Raw genomic sequence first — 21584 nt, 5'->3', positions numbered from 1 at the left:
TTTTCCTTGAGGAGTTCTCTTGTGGCACAGCAGGTTAAGGATCTTGCATTGTTACTGAAGCTTGGGTCACTTCTGTAGCATCTGGCATTGCCATGAGCTGTGGTGGAGGTCACAGATGCGGCTCAGTGGCTTGGACCCCATGTTCCTGTGGCTGTGGTGTATGCAGGCCAGCAGCTGCAGCTCCGATTCAACCCCTAGCCTGGGATCTTCCATATGCCACAGATGCGGCCCTAAAAAAAAAAAAAGCAACAAATAAATAAATACAAATAAAATATTACTTGAAATCATTACTAATGGGATGGTTAAACAAGATTAAGTTTGGGAGTTCCCGTTGTGGCTCAGTGGAAACAAATCTGACTAGTATCCATGTGGATGCAGGTTCAATCCCTGGCCTCACTCAGTGGGTTAAGAATCCGGCGCTACTGTGAGCTGTGGTGTAGGCCGGCAGCTGCAGCTCTGATTGGACCCCTATCCTGGGAACCTCCATATGCCACAAGTGGGCCCCTAGAAAGCCAAAAAGAAAAAAAAAAAAAGGTTAAGTTTGAAAGACATTAAGCAAGTTATGGAATATCCCTACCATGAAGTATTATGCTATGTGAAAAAGCAAACTGCAGAGTAATATATACCACTAAGTGAAAAAGCAAACTGCAGAACAATATGCATGGCAAGATCCCAGAGGTAGTACGGGGGTTAAAACACAAACTCCAGAGCAAGTCTACTTGAGCTAAATCTCAGTTTTGCTGCTCACTTTGGCTAATTACTTCTCCTTGCCTAAGTTTCTTCATCTGCAAATGGATGTAAAATTGAATCTTACTTCATAGGAAATGTCTGTAAGGCCGCGAGGATTTAATGGGTTAACATATGTAAAGCACTTAGCAGTACAAGTGTTAATCATAATTCGGGGGAAAAAAAGAAAAAATTCAAATCATATAGCATGTGCATATATATATGCAAGGAAGAAAAGCCTTCATTTTTGGCATTGTCTTTAGCTTTTCTTTCTAAACAAAGAACAGTTATTACCTTAGCAATTTTTAAAAAGTAAGAAGAGGATTTCTCACTGTGGCTCAGTGTGTTAAGAATCCAACTGCATGGGAGTTCCCGTTGTGGCTCAGCAGGTTGAGCACCTGACATAGTATCTATGAGGATGTGGGTTTGATCCCAGGCCTCACTCAGTGGATTGAGGATTCCACATTGCCACAAGCTACAGCATAGGTTGCAGATGCTGCTCAGATCCCACACTGCTGGGGCTGCGGGGTAAGCCAGCAGCTATAGCTCTGATTCAACCCCAGCCCAGGAATTTTCATATGCTTCAGGTGGGGCCATAAAAAGAAAGGAAAAAAAAGAATCCAACTGCAGTGGCTCGGGCCACTGTGGAGGCAAGGGTTCATCCCCGGCCCAGAGCAGTAGGTTGGTTAAAAGATCCAGTGTTGCTGCAACTTCAGCATTAAGTCTGATTCAATCCCTGCCCTAGGAACTTCCATATGCTGTGGGTGTGGCCATTAAAAAAAAAAAAGGAAAACATAATAAAAACTTGGCATAGACTTCCCTTTTGGCACAGCAGGTTAAGGATTTTGTATTGTCACTGCAGTGGCTTGGGTCCCTGCTGTGCCACTGGACTGGTTCGATCGCTGGCCCAGAAGCTTCCACGTGCCATGGGCATGGGGGAAAAACAAAACAAAACAAAAAACTTGGCACTAAGATCTCCCCTGTTGAAAGATCTGCTAGTGCAACTACTTAAACACTTAGGACCAGACAAATTCTGCGAATAATTTAAAAAATGTGAGAAGGAGTTCCCGTCGTGGCACAGTGGTTAACGAATCCGACTAGGAACCATGAGGTTGTGGGTTCGGTCCCTGCCCTTGCTCAGTGGGTTAACGATCCAGCGTTGCCGTGAGCTGTGGTGTAGGTTGCAGATGCAGCTCGGGTCCCGAGTTGCTGTGGCCCTGGCGTAGGCCGGTGGCTATAGCTCCGATTCAACCCCTAGCCTGGGAACCTCCATATGCTGCAGGAGCGGCCCAAGAAATAGCAAAAAGACAAAAAAAAAAAGTGAGATGTTTAAGTCCAATGAAAAGGACACAGTACTTAACTTCCAGATACAGTTCAACAATGACAAGCTACACATCAATAGGCAGAAATGTGATGGTATTAAAATTATACTCCTTTTTCTCCCAGAACCAACAAATAACACAAAAATATCCACCTAATCTAGAAATAGGTATCAGGAACTTTCACAATTATATAAACCTTCAGTACTTTTATCAGTCAAGTTATATACCACCAAATCTAATTTTCTCCTATTCAATAACCTCTAATGCCCACTAAGACACATATAAATCTGGAGATGAAAACTCTAAAATCCTTAGAACCCTCTACGAACTTTTGAGAGGGAGATTTCACCACCCACATGCTGTGAGGAAGTTTTGGTCCCCTGGATAAACTTAGCTTCTCCCATAAATACAGTGGGTGTACAAAATGACCAAATAGAAGAGCAGAAAGAGAACTTTCAGCTTCAGCTGCATTTTTGCTGAGCTGCAATACTGGTAAAGCCTGTTTCAGGATCCAAGAGTACACCCTCAAATTTAAGGAAAGCACATAAACAGCAGGCTGACATGTCTATTTCATCACATTTACCAGAATGGTACTTACATAAAATCACAAATATTTATTACCAAACTTCAAACAGCAGCATTATCACTAACTATGTTCTACCTAAAAGGAACCCCCTGGACCACAAAAACAAAACAAAACAAAAAAATAGTGTTAAATAGCTTTTCAAAAATAAATCAACCATTAAGATGCCTCTGCAGATTTAGGGAATTTACGGACTTCGTAACTCTCAATAGTTTACATAATATCTGGGAAAAAATAACTCAATAAATGTAAGCTATTATTGTCATTACTATTATTACGATGTTTTGGAAAGATGAAATAGGAACTTACTCATAAAGGAGGCTTACTTAAGGAGTTCCCATCGTGGCACTGCAGAAACAAATCCAACTAGGAACCATGAGGTTGAGGGTTCAATTCCTGGCCTTGCCCAGTAGATTAAGGATCTGGTGTTGCCGTGAGTTGTGGTGTAGGCCGCAGACAAGGCTCGGATCTAGCGTTGCTATGGCTGTGGTGTAAGCCAGCAACCGTGGCTCCGATGAGACTCCTAGCCTGGGAGCCTCCATACGACACGGGTGCGGCCCTAAAAAGCAAAAAAAAAAAAAAAAAAAAAAAAGGGCTTCCTTAAGAATTCTCTTTTCATGAGAATCCAAGTTAGCTCACCACACCCTTCAATAGTACCATATTAAAAGGCACTTTGTTTTAGAGAAATCAAAGTCAGATTTCTTTGAGTCACTCCTTAGGTTCTAAACGAGGTAAAAATGAAATGAATTCTGCAAAAATAATTCATATTTATTCTTGGAGTTCCCACTGTGGCACAACAGGTTAATGATCCAGCATTGCCACAGCTGTGGCACATTCAATCCCTGGCCCAGGAAGTTCCATGTGCTGTGGGTGCAGCCAAAAAAGAAAAGGAAAAAAAAAAAAAAAAGAATCAATCTATTCATTCCTAAGCTTTTCTGATACAGAAATCCGTACTTGTAAACATTTTGCATTTCTGCCTTAATTGCTATGACTTTTAGACCTAAAGTATTTTTATCAGGTAGTCAGGATTTATAAACAATGAAAGTAAAATTAAGAGGTAGGACAGAGTTCTGCATTAGAAAGTGAAAGGAGGGAGTTCCTATTGTAGCGCAGCAGAAATGAATCTGACTAGTACCCATGAGGATGTGGGTTCAATCCCTGGCCTGGCTCAGTGGGTCAGGGATCCAGCGTTGCCATGAGTTCTGCTGTAGGTCACAGATGCAGCTACGGATCCTGCGTTGCTATGGCTATGGTGTAAGCCAGCAGCTGTAGCTCTGATTCGACCCTGGGTACTTCCATATGCTGTGGGTGTGGCCCTAAAAAGACCAAAAAAAAAAAAAAAAAAGAAAGTGAAAGGAGACATGTCAGAGTGGGTTGAAAATAGATGACTTTAGCTTCAGTCCTAAAAACTTCTTGAACAGATGTACTTGGATAAAAATCAGATTGCTTGGAAAGATAATTTGATTCTGACCCCCCCCCCAAAAAAAGGGAAATAGGCTAATCTCCCTGAACTAAATTTTTGTCTTTCACATTTACCAATTTTAATCCTTTCAAACATTCACAGAAAATAAACTGAAAACATAATTTAGGAAGAAGGGAAAAAAAAAAAAGAACTGAACACATTTGATGCCGTGCTTTCCACTAGTCTCCAGCGTGGGTGTACAGGCATTACATGGGAGCGAGACCAAGCAAACACCTTTTCAGACAGACATCGTAGATTAATGAGCAGACACCTTGCCTGTTTTTACAGTTACAGTATGCTTAAAGCCTATATATTTTTTTTAATTTTTATTGAAGTATAGTTGATTTACAATACTGTGTTAGTTTCCTGTACAAATAGCGAAGTGATTCAGGTATATATAAATTTTCTTCAGATAATTTTCTATTATACCTTATTACAAGATATTGAATATAACTCCCTGTGCTATACAGTAAATATGCATTGCTTATCTATTTTATATATAGTAGTTTATATCTGTTAAATCTCATACTCCTAATTTATCCCTTCACTCCTTGCCCCCTTTCCCCTTTCGTAACCATAGGTTTATTTTCTGTATGTCTGTGAGGTGGTTTCTGTTCTGAATATAGATTCATTCTTTTTTTTTTAATTCCACATGTAAGTGATACATACTATCTGTCTTTGACTTACTTCACTAAGTATAATATTCTCTAGGTCCATCCATGTTGCTGGCAAATGGCAAATTTCATTCTATTTTATGTAACGCCTTATCTTTTTGAAACTACAAGAAAGGTGAATATAAAGATAATTTTGGCTTAATACAGTTTATTTAAATTATATGTATTTTAGGGTATAAATATATACCTCAGGTATAAATATTTATAAGGTATCTAGTTCATCTTCAAACTTAAACAAAAAAGCAAGCAAGAGAGATGACATTATAGAGACCCTTAGGAAGTCTGTATTTTTTAAACATTTGCTCAATCTTTCATTTAGATGTATTAAGTTTGAGAACTTGAAGTATCAACAGATATTCACCACTTCTTTTAACCTTTGCATTGCAGAGTTCAAGACTGGGTTTCAGATCAGAAACAGTGAAGAACTGACCTTCTGAAAATGTTTTCACAAAATCATAATACATATTGAAACATATTCCAAAAAAAATCAGAAAATATAAACATTAAGGTAAACATTAAGAAGGAAATTTTAATTATTCGTAATTTTAAGAATCAGAAATCAAACAACTTGGTATCTAAAGCCTCTTCTAAAATGTGTACACAATACAGAAATTATTGATCCTAGTTCCTTTACAAATCAAAATATCTTGATTAGGAAGAGTTAAAGCCACAAATAATTCTAAGCAATACAAGTTTAGGCAGGTCAAATGCAAGAAAATACATAACTGAAATCCTCCTTACAACTAAGAAAAAAAAAAAGCTTCAGAGAAGGAAATACGTATGGTGAATAAAACAAAGTTTGAAGGGGAAAACTTAATTTTGAGAAACCTTCTTTTTTCCAATTTTTTTTTTTTGGTCTTTCCAAAGCAAATAAGAAAGATTCCACTTGTATCAGACTTTTACCCTTGCCCCCCCAAAATCATACTTTACCTTGGAGAATAGTAATGTGTAACCAACTTCCCAACACACTCACTCCTAAAAAAAAAAAAAGTGAAATATCTTACAATTGGAAATATATCCATTTTCCTGCTTCAATTTTCTGCAAATACTAGGGGTAATTTTTCTAAATAAACTAAATTAAACTGAGACACATCATGTTTAAATTGTGGCAAATTTTGTATTGTTAGTTGCACCAAACAGAAGTTAAAAAATATTGTTGCAGGAGTTCCTGTCGTGGCGCAGTGGTTAACGAATCCGACTAGGAACCATGAGGTTGCGGGTTCGGTCCCTGCCCTTGCTCAGTGGGTTAACGATCCGGCGTTGCCGTGAGCTGTGGTGTAGGTTGCAGACGCGGCTCGGATCCCGCGTTGCTGTGGCTCTGGCGTAGGCCGGTGGCTATAGCTCCGATTCAACCCCTAGCCTGGGAACCTCCATATGCCGCGGGAGCGGCCCAAGAAATAGCAACAACAACAACAACAACAACAACAACAAAATATTGTTGCAATTTCAATAATGCCATTATCAGGCAGCATCACCTTGTAAGTTGGTAAGTGCTAAGTGCCATTACTGGAAAGCAGCTCACTAACTCACAGTGGAGCCAAGTGGGTGAAGTGGGAAGTGGCAGTATCGTGACAGTGGCCAAGATGGCACCAGAAGGACAGCATCGCTTATTTTAAAGTCAGGGATGAGGTATGAAAATGGAAACGGCGAAAGAAAGGTTGAGAGCTGGAACACCAAAAGATAAACTAGCAATTACTGGGTGAAAGCCATGTTCCTGAGGTTTTACAGCTATGATTATTATTATTGTTGTTAATCCTATGTGATAGGTATTTAACACCTCCCTTTTACAGATGAGGAAACAGGTTTAGAAAAGTCAAATAACTTACTGCCTAATCATTCAGCTACTATGCAGCAGAGAAGGAATTCAAAACTAGATTTCTTTGACTGCACAGCCCACACTGTTTTCATTTCCCCAGGCTGCCTCTCTGGGTCTTCGGTACATAGGCAGACTTCAGGTTCCCTGGGAGCAAGTTCACTGTAGTGGGTTCTAGGAGGGAGGGATCCACCTGGAGGCAAATGGTCACATACTATCACGTGGGTAGCCTAGATTTTTCAGCCTTTGTTCATCCCAAGCTACCTTGACATGTAATCTTTTCTTCCATCTTTCCCTTTTACAGATCTAACACATAGGAAGGAAGGAAGGAGGGAGAGGGGAGAGGAAGGGAGGCTGATGTTCTATTTGATTTACAAACTCCTCTGTCCTTGGCTTTGTTCAAGTTGGTCCCTTCACCTGAAGCCCTTCTCCAACATCCCTATAGCTGATCACATCTATGACTGAAGGTCCAGTTCAGGTGCCACCTCCTCCACAGAGCATTCCCCAATCTCTCACTCTCCCATTTAGTAGCAATATCTCCAACCTAAATTGTCTTGACCCTGTATATATAAATATACGTAAATATACAAATAATAGGATGCCACGTAGATATATGGTATAAACAAAATAAAGGGGGGAGTGGAGGAAGAATGACCCAAGGGGCAGTGTAAGGACACGGAAGGTATCAAGCAAGACCTCTCCGAGGCACTGATTTGTAACACGGGGTGTTTAATTCCACATACACTAATTGGGCACCAACATCTGTTTCACAAAATACTCTTCTTCACCATTCCGCACCCTCCCCTTAATCTTTTCCCCAAAAAAGCCTGTTGCAGTGACTTTCCAATATTGCTATTATTTTAGAGGGAAAAAATCCTACACAGGATGTTGACAAGTGCTTTACAAACAGGGGCAAATTTCAAGTCACACATACTCTGAAAAAATGTTAAGAGTAACTTGTCAGTGAGAAATCTGATGTCAAAAGGAAGCTGAACTACAAGAATTTACAATATAATGTCAAGAAAATGACTTAGCAACTCTCCAACTCTATAATCAGCACATTTACCTTCTAACATATAGGAAAAGAAGAAGAGCAACAAGAAAATATACCTGAAAGAGAGATTCTGCAGTTTTTCACTTAAGAATAGAAAAATGAGAATTTCCTCCCCCATTTAAAGGCCGCACTACCTACGACCTAAACAAAACCAGCACACACTAAAATTTTATTTCACAGGCTTCCGTGAGTTTAGAGGTCTTCAATCACTTGGAACTATGAGGTGCCTAAATACAAAAATCTAAGGGCCACAACCTTGTAAGTTAACTATACTCCAATCAAAAAAATTTTTTTAAAAATCTAAGGGCCAAAGTACTCACTTCCCTTTCTGCCTCAGATTATTCTGCCGATTCACTAGTACCCTGAATGAAGTATCTGCGATCTACGCTATCTTTCAAAACTATTACTCTGATCCCAGTCAAATCTTTTCTCCTACTTCCTTGACTACAAAATTCCCTCTTTCGTGAGAAAAAGAATGTATATATATGTGTGTAATTGGGTCACTTTGATGTACAGCAGAAATTGGCAGGACACAGTAAATCAACTATAATAAAAAATAAATAAAATAAAAATTCCCTCTTTCCTCTGCACTGTCATCCTATTTGCCTTGACTTTTTTGTTACTTAATGATTCAAATATTCTTCCAAGCAGACTTACACATCCCCAAAACTTACTTCTGCTTCAGGAGTTCTTAATCTTTTTGTGCCATGGATCTCTTTGGCAATCTGGTGAGGCCAATGGACCCCTTTTCAGATTGCTTTTAAATACAAAATTAAGTAAATGCAACTACAAAAGAAATTAATTATACTGAACTATTAGCAAAACAATGAAAAACCCAAATACTGCAATGTATGCGCAGCTTTATTATCTCATTAAATAACAAGAACTAACAATGGGTCTAAAAATACCATAATTCAGAGAAATTATAAACATTTATGATATTCTGAGATACCTGCAACTGTAAACATGACACAAAAATATCTCCAAGAAAGTCACAGGCATTACTAAAACTACTGTGATATGTTGCCTATATTCCTAATTGAAGGAAATGACAATAGCTAAATAATAAAAATAAAGATGTAATTTTATCCCCTATTCTAGTTCAAGGACCCTCTGAATTCTATCCACCAATTGGTGAATCTCAGGTTGAAAATCATTTCTAGTTCAAAGCCTTGCTCAAACTGATTTCTGTCACAAATTTCAACATCAAAACATTGATTTCTCCTTTGACCAAGCTCTCATCTGAACATATCACCATGCCTCCTCGTTTGTGCAGATTTATACACACAACCCTGCTTACTTGTCTGATTTGCCTAACCAGCACCCACTTAAATTTCGTCAGTCAGTAAAAGGCGAAGTGTAAGGAAAGGAGATGGAAGCAACCAACAGCTCCTCGTTACGGACCTCCAACAGGAAGTGGAAAGATGCCAAGTATGGAGTGTATGTTTACCGTAGGTGGACAGCACCCCACGACTCGTCCCCTGAGTCCAGCCTGCCAAGAGTCTCCGAAGCAAGCCGTCTTCACCAGCGGCACTCAGGAGACATTCCACCTCCTCCCCGCCTCCCATACTCAGTTCTCTAGCTGCCAGGTCGCTCGCCTCTGGCCCTCACACGGAGCCGCCCGGCGGTCCTCCTGTCCCTTACCATCCCATCCCCCACGCGCCCCTCCCTCTCCTCCGCCCCAGGCTGTCCCGGCCCCGCGCGCCGCCACATCTCTCCCCTAGACCTACCCGTGTCCCCCCACCCCCATTCTCCCGACACTGGAGGGAAGGGCCCAGGGCCCAAGGGTCAGCGGGACCCGGCGGCCCGCCGTCAGGCGCAGACTGCGGCCCTAGGCCGGAGCAGCACGGCCGCCAGGCAAGGAGCCCGCACTCCGCACGGGGTGATCGGAGGCGTGCACTCACCCAGAAGATCGTGCAGAGAAAGGCACCGAGGTCTGCGCCGTCCTGCCACTCGGCCTCGGAACCGTCGCCCTCGCCGCGAACTGCCACCGCCGCTGCCGCCGCCGCCACTTGGCTTCCCTGCGTCCTGCGGCGGCGCTGCCGCCACGCCAAGGCGCGTGCGCTGCGCCGCGGGGACCCCTGGGACTGGTAGTTCGGGACCCGGCAGCCAGGGGTGCCTCTTCCGCTTTTTCCAGACAGTCGGCTGCGAGCTGGAGCTGTCTCGGTCGGCTGGGGTACCAAGCTACGGCTTCCGGAAAATTGTTCGTCACACGACTGACCTTGCTTCCGCGTACGGTTCTGCTCGATGTGAAAAATCCATCTGAGCAAGTATGTGTAAAGTAAAACAATTTAGAGCATTTATGTTTTAAATAACAGCTGTCACTTGCCCAGAACGCATCATTCGAAACACACACACACACCGCTCCTCTTCCTTTCTGTTAAAAGGGTCATTAATTGCCTTTAGCGATATCTGAATTTTCACTTTTAAACCTGATTTCCCACTCCTTTTCTCAAATTTTACTGATTGTAATCTTGCCCATAGAGTTTTTTTTAGGTCGATTGACAATTTATCTAAAACAAAATTGTTTGCAAAAAACAATTCAGAGATATTCAAATATCAAGTTAACTGAGCTGAGCAGTCATAGAAACCTTACAGTTGGAAGACACTTGAAGGTCATTAGTCCAACACCCGCCGGGGCAGGAATTCCGTTTTGAACATTCCAAGACAGATGGTCATCCAACTTACATTTCAACAGGTCAGATTTCAAGGAGCTCACTTCCTTAAGTAAGGCAGCCTGCCCCAACGTTGGAGAGCTTTAAATGTTAGTAAGTTTTGCCTCCTGCTGAACCAAAATCTACTTCCCTTTTACTTCCTTCCACTGCTAGTGGTTATGCTGCCTGGAGCAATATAGAACATTTTCCACTTGATAGCCCGCACAAAAATTGAACACAATGATTATATCCGCCAACGCTAGGGATCGCCAAGTAGTTTTCCAACAATTTCAAATGTGATTCAGCTCCCAGACTGCTTTCCATTTAGTCATCCTCCTTGATGTATTACCTTTAAAACTTGTCAAAATCTGCATCAGATTTATCACCTCATTTTATTACCACAAGAATGGTAATAAAATGGTTCAGCAGGTTAAGAACCCCAGATAGTGTCTATGAGGATGCAGGTTCAATCCCTGGGCTTGCTTGGTGGTTTAAGGATCTGGCATTGCTGCCAGCTGCAGTACAAGTCGCAGATGCAGCTTGGATTTGGCATTGCTGTGGCTGTTGTGTGCTGGTGCTGCAGCTCCAATTTGACTCCTAGCACAGGAACTTCCATATTTTGCAAGTGTGACCGTAAAAAGAAAAAAAAAAAAAGAATATTCTTTGGTAAGTTGGTCAGGTATAATTGCTGTCATATTGCCATTCACCTGATTCTAGAATCAATGCAGAAGTTCCCTGGTGGCACAGCAGGTTAAGGACCCAGTGTTGTCACTGCTATAGCTCTGGTCCCAGATGCGGTATGGATTCTACCCCTGACTTGGAAATTGTCACATGCCACAGGTACAACCAAAAAGAAAAGAAGAATTCAACTGATCAAAAATTATTCCTGGGAGTTCCCATTGTGGCTCAACGGTTACCAACCAGACTAGTATCCATGAGGATGCAGGTTTAATCCCTGACCTCGCTCAGTAGGTTAAGGATCTGGCGCTGCTGTGAGCTGTGGTATAGGTTGAATACGAGGGCCAGATCCTGCATTTCTGTGGCTTGGCATAGGCCGGCAGCTGCAGCTCCAATTCAACCCCTAGCCTGGGAACTTACATGTGCTTAAGTGCGGCCCTACAAAAAAAAAAAAAAATAAAATAAATAAATAAATAAATAAATAATTTAAAAACTAAATAAAAAGATGCTCAAAATCAATAAATAGTATTGCTGGAAGGCAGGGAACTCCATCTTACCACTGTCTCTCTAGAACCTGCCAGACTACCTGGGATATAATGCATATATGTCCTTTTAAAAAAAAAAAATGAAGGGGATGAATAAACAGTAAACCAAAGCCCTTTTCTTTCCACTACATCACTCAGCTTTCTGTGACATACAGGGACATGAGGTTACTTGCCCACAGTCACAGAATTTACACTGGATCTTGATTAGAGCCCAGTTCTTCAGGCTCTTAACCTCATACCCTCCAGACTGCTTTGCCACAGAAGCAGAGAGCAGTAACAAATGCAGGTTTTGGGGGGGGGGGTGGGTTTTTTTTGTTGTTGTTGTTTACTTTTTAGAGCTGCACTTGAGGCATTTGGAGATTCCCAGGCTAGGGGTCTAATCGGAACCAACCTACACCACAGCTTACGGCAACACCAGAGTTTTAACCTACTGAGTGAGGCCAGGGATTGAACCCACACCCTAATAGATACTAGCTGGGTTCATAACCTGCTAAGTAACTCAAACTCCTCTCAGAATTTTTTTAATGTTCCCTTTCCTTCCATTTATGCATAGCCAGTCTTGCAGATAAGAAAGTAGGTGCTGTGCCAAGTGATCTGACTTTGGCAAGTATTTCTGGACAAAAATATTTTTTCTCATGTCCATGAATGCCTCTAGAATGTTTTCATAAAAGATAGAAGCATTGAATTGTAGGTGTTAGAGCGGAGTGTCAGATCCTCTCATCCAATACCTGCATTTGTTTGCGTTGGGAGGCAGTTCTTCACAGAGATACTAATTAAAAAGTAGGAGTTCCCGTCGTGGCGCAGTGGTTAACGAATCCGACTAGGAACCATGAGGTTTCGGGTTCGATCCCTGCCCTTGCTCAGTGGGTTAACGATCCAGCGTTGCCATGAGCTGTGGTGTAGGTTGCAGACGCGGCTCGGATCCCGTGTTGCTGTGGCTCTGGTGTAGGCTTGCAGCTGCAGTTCCGATTAGACCCCTAGCCTGGGAACCTCCATATGCCGTGGGAGCAGCCCAAGAAATGGCAGAAAGACAAAAAAAAAAAAAAAAAAGTACATGCAGGAGTTCCCTGGTGGCCTAGCAGGTGAAGGATCTAGTGTTGTCACTGCTGTGACTCAGGTCACTGCTGTGGTGCAGATTGGACCCCTGGCCAGGGAATTTCCACATGCTGTGGGTGTGGCAAAAAAAAAAAAAAGCAGTAAATGTTCCTGGGAAAAGTAACATTTCAGTTATTATGCATCTATATTTAGGAAAGAAATGTGACAGTTAATGAAGAGCAAACCACACCAGAAAGAAAAACAGAGACATATCCAAAAAGAAAGATTAGGAAGAGGGGAGTTCCCGTCGTGGCGAAGTGGTTAATGAATCCGACTAGGAACCATGAGGTTTCGGGTTCGATCCCTGCCCTTGCTCAGTGGGTTAACGATCCAGCGTTGCCGTGAGCTGTGGTGTAGGTTGCAGACGCGGCTCGGATCCCGAGTTGCTGTGGCCCTGGCGTAGGCCGGTGGCTACAGCTCCGATTCGACCCCTAGCCTGGGAACCTCCATATGCCGCAGGATCGGCCCAAGAAATAGCAACAACAACAACAAAAAAAAAAAAGACAAAAAAAAAAAGAAAGATTAGGAAGAGGGAGAGCAAGATGAAAGGGAAAAAAACAAGGATTTGCATCTATGATGCAATTTTATCTATTTGGCACACAGTTTGGGAAGTGAATTAGTTTAAAGCTGTAGTACACTTGGCTGTAGACAGCTGGAGCCTGTGCAAAGATTAATCTTGATATCTCATCTGAAAGAGTCAATTAAATTATAAATAGATGATAGGTAATAGCAATAACATGGATAGAAACGAATACAGCAGAGAATTCATAATTTTCCTGTGAATGAACTCTGAGACCGTATTTTCAACTGTAAAATGGAGATGTCACCAACCCTATCTATCCCATCTGGCTGTAATGAGGATAAAACCAAAGGATGCCGTTCAAAGCTTTGCACCATAAAGCAAAACAAAAAATTTGATACTTTGACATAGTTCCAACTCAAACAGCAGGCAAACCTTCAATGGTAAAGGCTAAATTAGCCACTTTTTGTTTACTCCATTTCTTTCCCAAAATTTATTTTCAATCTGACAAGTAATGTAGGAATTAATTCCTGTTCTTAAAAAAAAGGTATTCAAGGGAGTTCCCATCGTGGTTCAGCGGAAACGAACCCAACTAGTACCCATGAAGATGGAGGGAGATTCAATCCCTGGCCTCACTCAGTGGGTTGGGGATCCGGCATTGCCGTGAACTATGGTGTAGGTGGGAGATGCAGCTCGGATCCCACGTTGCTATGGCTGCGGCATAGGCTGGTATCTGTAGCTCAGATTTGACCTCTAGCCTGGGAACTTCTATATGCCTCGAGTTTGGCCCTAAAAAGCAAAAATAAAAGAAAAGTATGCAATACAAATAAGTGAGAAGTTCCTCTTGCTTCCCATCCAGTTCCACCCAGAAGCAGACAATCTTCTCAGTTTAATAGGTATCTGCCCAGATTTTGGAGGGGGCATTTAGCACAAATAGAATCACATTATACGTACTGCTCCATAGTCTCTAACTTACTTTTTTCATGTAATAATAAACCCATCATCTTTCCATATTGATACATAAACATCTACCTCATTGTTTTGAACTCTACACAAGATTTCCATGGTATAACCTACCCTAGTTAATTTAGCATCCCATATTGATGGACATTTAGGTTGACTCATCCCATTTTGAATAACAACAACAACAAAAAAATACATGTGAATTAACTACATACTATGCTAATTCTTTTTTTTTTTTTTTCCTTTGCCTTTTCTAGGGCCACTTCCTGCAGCATATGGAGGTTCCCAGGCTAGGGGTCTAATCGGAGCTGTAGCCGCTGGCCTAGGCCACAGACACAGCAACGCCGGATCCAAGCTGCATCTGTGACCTATATCACAGCTCATGGCAACACAAGATCCTTAACCCACTGAGCAAGGCCAGGGATTGAACCCAAAACCTCATGGTTCCTAATTGGATCCGTTAACCACTGCACCACGACGGGAACTTCAATATGCTGATTCTTAATGGGAAAATTTTTCTAAAGCTCCAGAAAATCCAGACAGACAATCATGGAAGCTGTCCTACATACAGGTGGCAGAAAGTATGCTTCATAAAATCCTTTCTGCACTTTGGAACAGCTCAATTGAAAGTAAAGGACAGAGGAGTTCCCATCGTGGCTCAGAAGTAATGAATCCGACTAGCATCCATGAGAGTGAGGGTTCAATCCCTGGCCTTGCTCAGTGGGTTAAGGATCCAGCATTGCCATGAGCTGTGGTGTAGGTTACAAACCTGGCTTGGATTTGGTGTTGCTGTGGCTGTGGCGTTGCCTGGCAGCTTTATTCCAATTTGACGTCTAGCTTGGAAACTTCCATATGCTGTAACTGTGGCCTTAAAAAGCAAAAAAAAAAAAAGAAAAAAGAAAGAAAGAGAAAGTAAAGAAAGGACAGGACTCCAGTCATAATCTTACTCCATGCTCTGGGCCCTTGGTTGTCCCGCACTGGCCCCCCTGGCCAGTACAGAAATAATGATACTCAGAGGTCAATTTACTGTGAAGCTGATGGAGCTTATAATTTGAGACAATGAATTCACATAGTCACATGCTTTTGTAACATTTGGCAAGGAATTTAAAATTATTGGCTTGATTCAGGGCAACAGATAAAACCCTAAAACTTCAAAATACTGGAAATGAAGAAAGTGATTCCTGTAGAACAGGGTCATAAATCATGCAACTCGCTCTTCAGCCCAATAAAATCTAGCCTAAAACTTCTCTTTCCCATCATGGAGCAACAGAAACAAATCTAAGAACCATGAAGTTGCAGGTTTGATCCCTGGCCTCACTCAGTGGGTTAAGGGTCTGGCATTGCCATGAGCTGTGGTGTAGGTCACAGACGAGGCTCGGACCCCGCGTTGCTGTGGCTGTAGTGTAGGCCAGCAGTTGTAGCTCTGATTTGACCCCTAGCCTGGGAACCTCCATATGCCTCGGGTTTGGCCCTAAAAAGCAAAAAACAAAAACAAAAACAAACAAACAAAAACCTTCTCTTTCCTTTTCTTGTTTTTTTTTTTTTTAATTATTTTAAAAAAAATAAAAAATTATTTTTCTTAGTGTTCCCATGTAGTGCAGAGGGTTAAGGATCTGGTGTTGTCACTGCATCGGCTTGGGTCACTGCCGTAGCATGGGTTCAAACCCTGGCCCGGGGGAGATCCCATCGTGGCTCAGCAAAAACGAAGCTGACTAGTATCCATTAGGATGCCAATTTGATCCCTGGCCTCGCTCTGTGGGTTAAGGATGAACTGTGTGAGCCATGAGCTGTGGTGTAAGTCACAGACGCAACTCAGATCCCATGTTGCTGTGGCTGGCATAGGCTGACAGCTACAGCTCCAATTCGACCCCTAGCCTGGGAACCTCCATATGCCTGGGTGCAGGGCTCCCCACCCCAAGAAAAAAGAAGCACAGTGATAAAAGGAACGTTGATAAGTTTCTGTCTGTCAAAATATCTGCTCATCAAAAATAGTATTAAGGGAGTTCCCACTTGGCACAGTAGGTTAAGAATACGGCATTACCACTGCTGTGGCAAGGATTACTGCTGTGGTGAGGGTTCAGTCTCTGACCTGGGAATTTCCACATGCCATGGACATGGCCAAAAAGAAAAAAATAGCATTAAGTTCCATGACTTGATTTTGGTGATGTTTACATGAATCTATATGTAAGATAAAACTGTATAGAACTATATACAAATAAACATACACATACCTACAGGCTAAAAAGATGATAAAAACTGAACATGATCTGTGGTCTAGTTAAAAGGAATGTACTGTGTCAATTTCCTAGTTTTTCCAACTGTATAAGAAATCACTGTTGGGAGTTCCACTGTGGTGCAGTGGGTTAAGGATCCGAATTTTCTCTGTGGCAGCATGGACTTAATCCCCAGCCTGGCACAATGGGTTAAGGATCTGGTGTTGCCACAGCTGCGGCTCAGATTTGATGCAGATTCCATATGCCCTGAGTGTGGCCAAAAAAAAAAAGATATCACCATTGAAGGCAGCCGAGTGAAGAGTACATGGGATTCTACTATTTTTGTGACTCTCTGCAAGTCTACACTTCTTTCAAAATTAAACAGGTTTTTTTTTTGGTTTTTTGTTTTTGTTTTTTTGTTCTGCGATTTCTTGGGCCACTCCCACGGCATATGGAGGTTCCCAGGCCAGAGGTCCAATCGGAGCTGTAGCCACTGGCCTACGCCAGAGCCACAGCAACTCAGGATCCGAGCCGTGTCTGCGACCTACACCACAGCTCACGGCAACGCCGGATCCTTAACCCACTGAGCAAGGCCAAGGATCGAACCCGCAACCTCATGGTTCCTAGTCAGATTCGTTAGCCACTGAGCCACAACTGGAACCCCTCAAAATTAAACAGTTTCTAAAAACACCACTAAGAGAATAAAAACAAATGCCACAGAATAGGAAAAAGATATTTGCAACACGTATAACTGAAAAAACAATTAATACCTAGAATATGAATAATTAACTAATTGTAAAATAACTCAATAGAGAAATGAACAACTTCAGAAAAGAAGTCAGGAGTTCCCATCGTGGCTCAGTGGTTGATGAACCCAGCTAGGATCCATGAGGAGGCAGGTTCGATCTCTGGCCTCCCTCAGTGGGTTAAGGATCTGGTGTTGCTGTGAGCTGTGGTATAGGTCACAGACGTGACTCAGATCTGGTGTTACTGTTGCTATGGCTGTGGCTGTAGTGTAGGCTGGCAGCTATAGCTCCGAGTAGACCCCTAGCCTGGGAACCTCCATATGCCACAGGTGCGGCCCTAAAAAGACAAAAGAAAAAAAGAAAAGAAGTCAGAGTTCCCTGGTGGCTCAGCAGGTTAAGTATCAGCATTGTCACTGCAGTGGCTTGGGTTGCTGATGCGGCTAGGGTTTGAACCCTGACCCAGGAATTTCCACATGCCATGGGCATGACAAAAAAAAAAAAAAAAGAAAAGAAAAAAAGAAAAAGAAATCACAGCAACGTGGATGGACCTAGAAATTATCATACTAAGTGAAGTTAGGCAGACAGTGAAAGACAAACATCATATGATACCACATATATAGGGAATCTTAAAAAAAAAAAAAGGGTACGAATGAACTTATTTGCAGAACAGTTATAGACTTACAGACTTTGAAAAATGTATGGTTACCAAAGGGACTTGTGGGGGTGGGTAGGGACTTGGGGGTTGGGATCGGCACGTGCACTCTGAAGTATAAGGAGAGATTGGCCAACGGGGACCTGCTGTATGGCACAGAGAATTCTGCCCAATACCCTGTGATAATCTACATGGGAAAAGAATCTGAAAGAGAAGGAATGTGTGTATAAAGTATAACTGAATCACTTTGTTGAACAGCAGAAGTGATCACAACCTGGTAAATCAACTCTAATAAAATTTTAAAAACTGGGAAAAAAATAGCAAAATTAAAACTACCTTCACAGCAAAAATTGATTTAGAGGAAAATGAGATTTAATTTTTCTTTAAAGAGTTATAAGACTACACAAATTTTGATATGGAAATAAGGGCAAAAAAAGGCTCTTGTTAAACTTACTGTTACATGCAAATTTTGGTTCTAACTTTACTCATTCAAAACGCTGCAAGAAACTTAGGTGAAAAATAACTGGATTGCTCATCTGATTTATATCTCCCACAAAAAGGCATTTAACAGATGCTTTTTGTATTAAAGTCTACCTTTAACAGATGCTTTTTGTATTAAAGTCTACCTAATGTTTAAAAAAGGAATGAAAATGACCGATAAAAATGTGAAAACTTTTTATTGAAAAAGTGTGCAATAAACATGTGAAAAAGTATACAACTCCATTTGTGATCAGGGAAATTAAAATTAAAACTACAATGAGGAATTTTAAAAGATTAAACAAGACCAACCCTGTGAGAGCATGTGTAAAATATATGACAAAAGAAAATCTATGAACAAAGGAATACATGTAGTAGACCCTGTTCTTATTTTTTCCTCCTGAACTTTCCCATGGATATGTGAAGAGTTCAACAAATATTTGCTGAATTGATCTATCTGTAAGTAACGTAGGTATCTTATTAACCATTCAATCTGTGGCCTTACATATAGACCAAGGGGAAAAATACAGGTGATTAATATTTGGACTTTTCTATTAAAATCACATCAAAATAATAATTTTCAAAAGGCAACCGAACTGTCATTAGCTAATAACATCTCCTTTTAAGGAACTAATAAGAGACATTGACTTAGAAAAAAAAAAAAAAACCTACAATGAGAAGCCAGTACACATGCCCTAGACTGTTAGATAAAAAGTTTGTATCAGAGGAGTTCCTGTCGTAACTCATAGTAACATACCCGACTAGTATCCATGAGGACCCTGGTTCAATCCCTGGCCCCTGCTCAGTGAGTTAAGGATCTGGTGTTGCTGTGAACTGCGGTGTAGGTTGCAGACGTGGCTCTGATCTAGCGTTGCTATGGTGTAGGCCAGCAGCTACAGTTCCGATTAGACCCCCTAGCCTGGAAACTTCCATATGCTGTGGGTGCGGCCCTCAAAAAATAAAAATAAAAATAAAATAAAAAATAAATGACAAAAAAAAGTTTGTATCGGAGTTCCTGTTGCGGCTCAGCTGGTTAAGAAGCCAACTAGTGGAGTTCCCATCTGGCTCGGCAGAAACAAATCTGACTAGTATCCATGAGGACAAGGGTTCAATCCCTGGCCTTGCTCAGTGGGTTAAGGATCTGCCATGAGCTGTGGTCTAAGTCGCAGACATCGCTCGGATCTGATGTTCCTGTGGCTGTGGCATCGGCCAGCAGCTAAAGCTCTGATTCGACCTGAGAACTTCCATATGCCACAGGTGCAGCCCTACCTAAAAAAAAATGTATCAAGTGTTGACAATGACGTGGACACCTGAAATTCTCATAAACTTCTGGTGAGAGTGTACATTTGGAAAGCAGTTTGCTATGATCTGCTAAAGCTGAAGATATTTAAACCTTTCGATCCATAAATTCTAACCCTGGTCATATACATAGAGGAATTCATGCATGTGTGTACCAAGAAACATGTAGAAGGATGTTCATAGCAGCATAGTTTGTAGTAGCCAAAATGCTAAATATGACACTAATTTTGTATAGGAATACTATACATTTGAAAATGAATGAATTAGAGCTACACATAACAATAAGGATAAAACTTTAAAAAAAATGTTGAGTGAAAAAAGCCAGACACAAACAAATGCATACTCTTGGACTACACTTCTGTCAAGTAAAAACCAGCTGAAACTAAGCCATGATGTTTGAGGACATAAATTTATGTAGTTAAATTTTAAGGACAATAACAATAAAGAAAAGTAACTTTTTTTTTTTTTTTTTTTGCTTTTTAGGGCTTCATCTGCGGCATATGGAGGTTCCCAGGCTAGGGTCCAATTGGAGCTTCAGCTTCCTTGGAGAAATGTCTATTCAGGTCTTTTGCCCATTTTTCAATTGGGTTGTTGGCTTTTTTGCTGTTGAGTTGTGTAAGTTGCTTGTATACTTTAGAGATTAAGCCCTTGTCAGTTGCATCATTTGAAATTATTTTCTCCCATTTTGTAAGTTGTCTTTTTGTTTTCTTTCTGGTTTCCTTTGCTGTGCAAAAGCTTGTCAGTTTGATTATGTCCCATTGGTTTATTTTTGCTTTTATTTCTGTTGCCTTGGGAAAATAACCTGAGAAAACATTTGTAAGGTTGATATCAGAGAATGTTTTGCCTATGTTCTCTTCCAGGAGTTTGATGGTGCCTTGTCTTATATTTAAGTCTTTAAGCCATTTTGAGTTTATTTTTGTGCATGGTGTGAGGGTGTGTTCTAGTCTCATTGATTTGCATGCAGCTGTCTGGGTTTCCCAGCAATTTGCTGAAAAGACTGTCTTTTCCCCATTTTATGTTCTTACCTCCTTTGTCAAAGATTAATTGACCATAGCTGTCTGGGTTTATTTCTGGGGTCTCTATTATGTTCCATTGGTCCCTATGTGTTTTGGTACCAGTACCACACTGTCTTGATTACTATGGCTTTGTAATATTGCCTGAAGTCTGGGAGAGTTATGCCTCCTGCCTGGTTTTTATTCTTCAGAATTGCTTATTATTGACATTTAACATTCAGCAAACTAGATTTACCTACACACTTTCATATTCAATCCATAAACGATCACACTTGGGAATATGCTATTATACATATATATAAAATATATATAAGAATCCCTAATATTTTGTTTTTTAAAAGATACTACAAACACCAATATACTCAATTCCCTTTGGAAGTTAGCCAAATATCATTTTTCTAAATCTTAGAAAAAGGAGAGTTGCAAAGGTTACTCCATCAATCAAAGATGAAGCTGAAATTGAGAGCTCTTTTTTTTTTTTCTTTTCTTTTTTGGCTGCCTTATGGCACATGGAGTTCCCAGGTCAGGGGTCAGATTCGAGCTAGTTTGTGACCTAAGCTGCAGCTGCAGCAACACCAGATCCTTAACCCACTGTGCTGGGCCCGGGATTGAACCTGTGTCCCAGTGCTCCCAAGATGGTGTCAATACCGTTGTGTCACAGTGGCAGCCTCTTAAGAGCTCTATTTTTAATGGATATGGGTTATGATATACAGAGAAAATTTGCTTGAAATTATATGTAGCTGTAATGTGGCTGAATGGTGATTTCTGCTTGATAAGTGGACTGATGCAACCTGAAGAAGGGTCAGTGTTACAGCACTGTTACAAACCCTGTTGAAAGAGATGGATGATGTAACATCTATAGCACGAATGGAGTCAACTCTGAGTCACCAGTATAACCTTTGAGGAGCACTAAAAGAAAAAGGAAAATTCTTGAGTGCTGACTCCTCCACTCAGAATCTTAGTCAACTGTGTGTAAGATTTTTCAGTGTTATTTGGATACAGTATTGCACATACCAATGAATCTCAAGAAACCATTTAGTGTAAAAAATTACTGAAGTCATTCCTGACTCTAAGTCTCACAAATTTTCTGTAAGC

At 41.2% G+C, this 21584-nt stretch overlaps 1 protein-coding gene across 12 annotated transcripts in view; it reads right to left on the bottom strand.

Annotated features, from left to right (window-relative positions):
- GAPVD1 (GTPase activating protein and VPS9 domains 1) overlaps window positions 1-9685 on the bottom strand; it is an 82105-nt gene extending 72420 nt beyond the window's left edge. For 6 of the 12 annotated variants that reach the window (XM_047768392.1, XM_047768400.1, XM_047768401.1 and 3 more), the window contains exons 1-3: window positions 9539-9673; window positions 6594-6773; window positions 5698-5742 (exon numbers count right to left, since the gene is read on the bottom strand). The gene's annotated coding sequence lies outside the window, so the exon portion shown is untranslated. Of the gene's footprint in view, window positions 1-5697; window positions 5743-6593; window positions 6774-9538 lie in introns of all 12 variants that reach the window. The other 6 variants (XM_047768396.1, XM_047768403.1, XR_007133304.1 and 3 more) reach the window with 5 other exon arrangements.
- Between the last annotated feature and the right edge of the window lie 11899 nt (window positions 9686-21584).

Source organism: Phacochoerus africanus, chromosome 2, assembly GCF_016906955.1.
Source record: "Phacochoerus africanus isolate WHEZ1 chromosome 2, ROS_Pafr_v1, whole genome shotgun sequence".
Taxonomy (NCBI): Eukaryota; Metazoa; Chordata; class Mammalia; order Artiodactyla; family Suidae; genus Phacochoerus; species Phacochoerus africanus.
The sequence above is the reverse complement of the archived record's forward strand: the minus strand, read 5'-3'. Positions and strand labels throughout refer to the sequence as shown.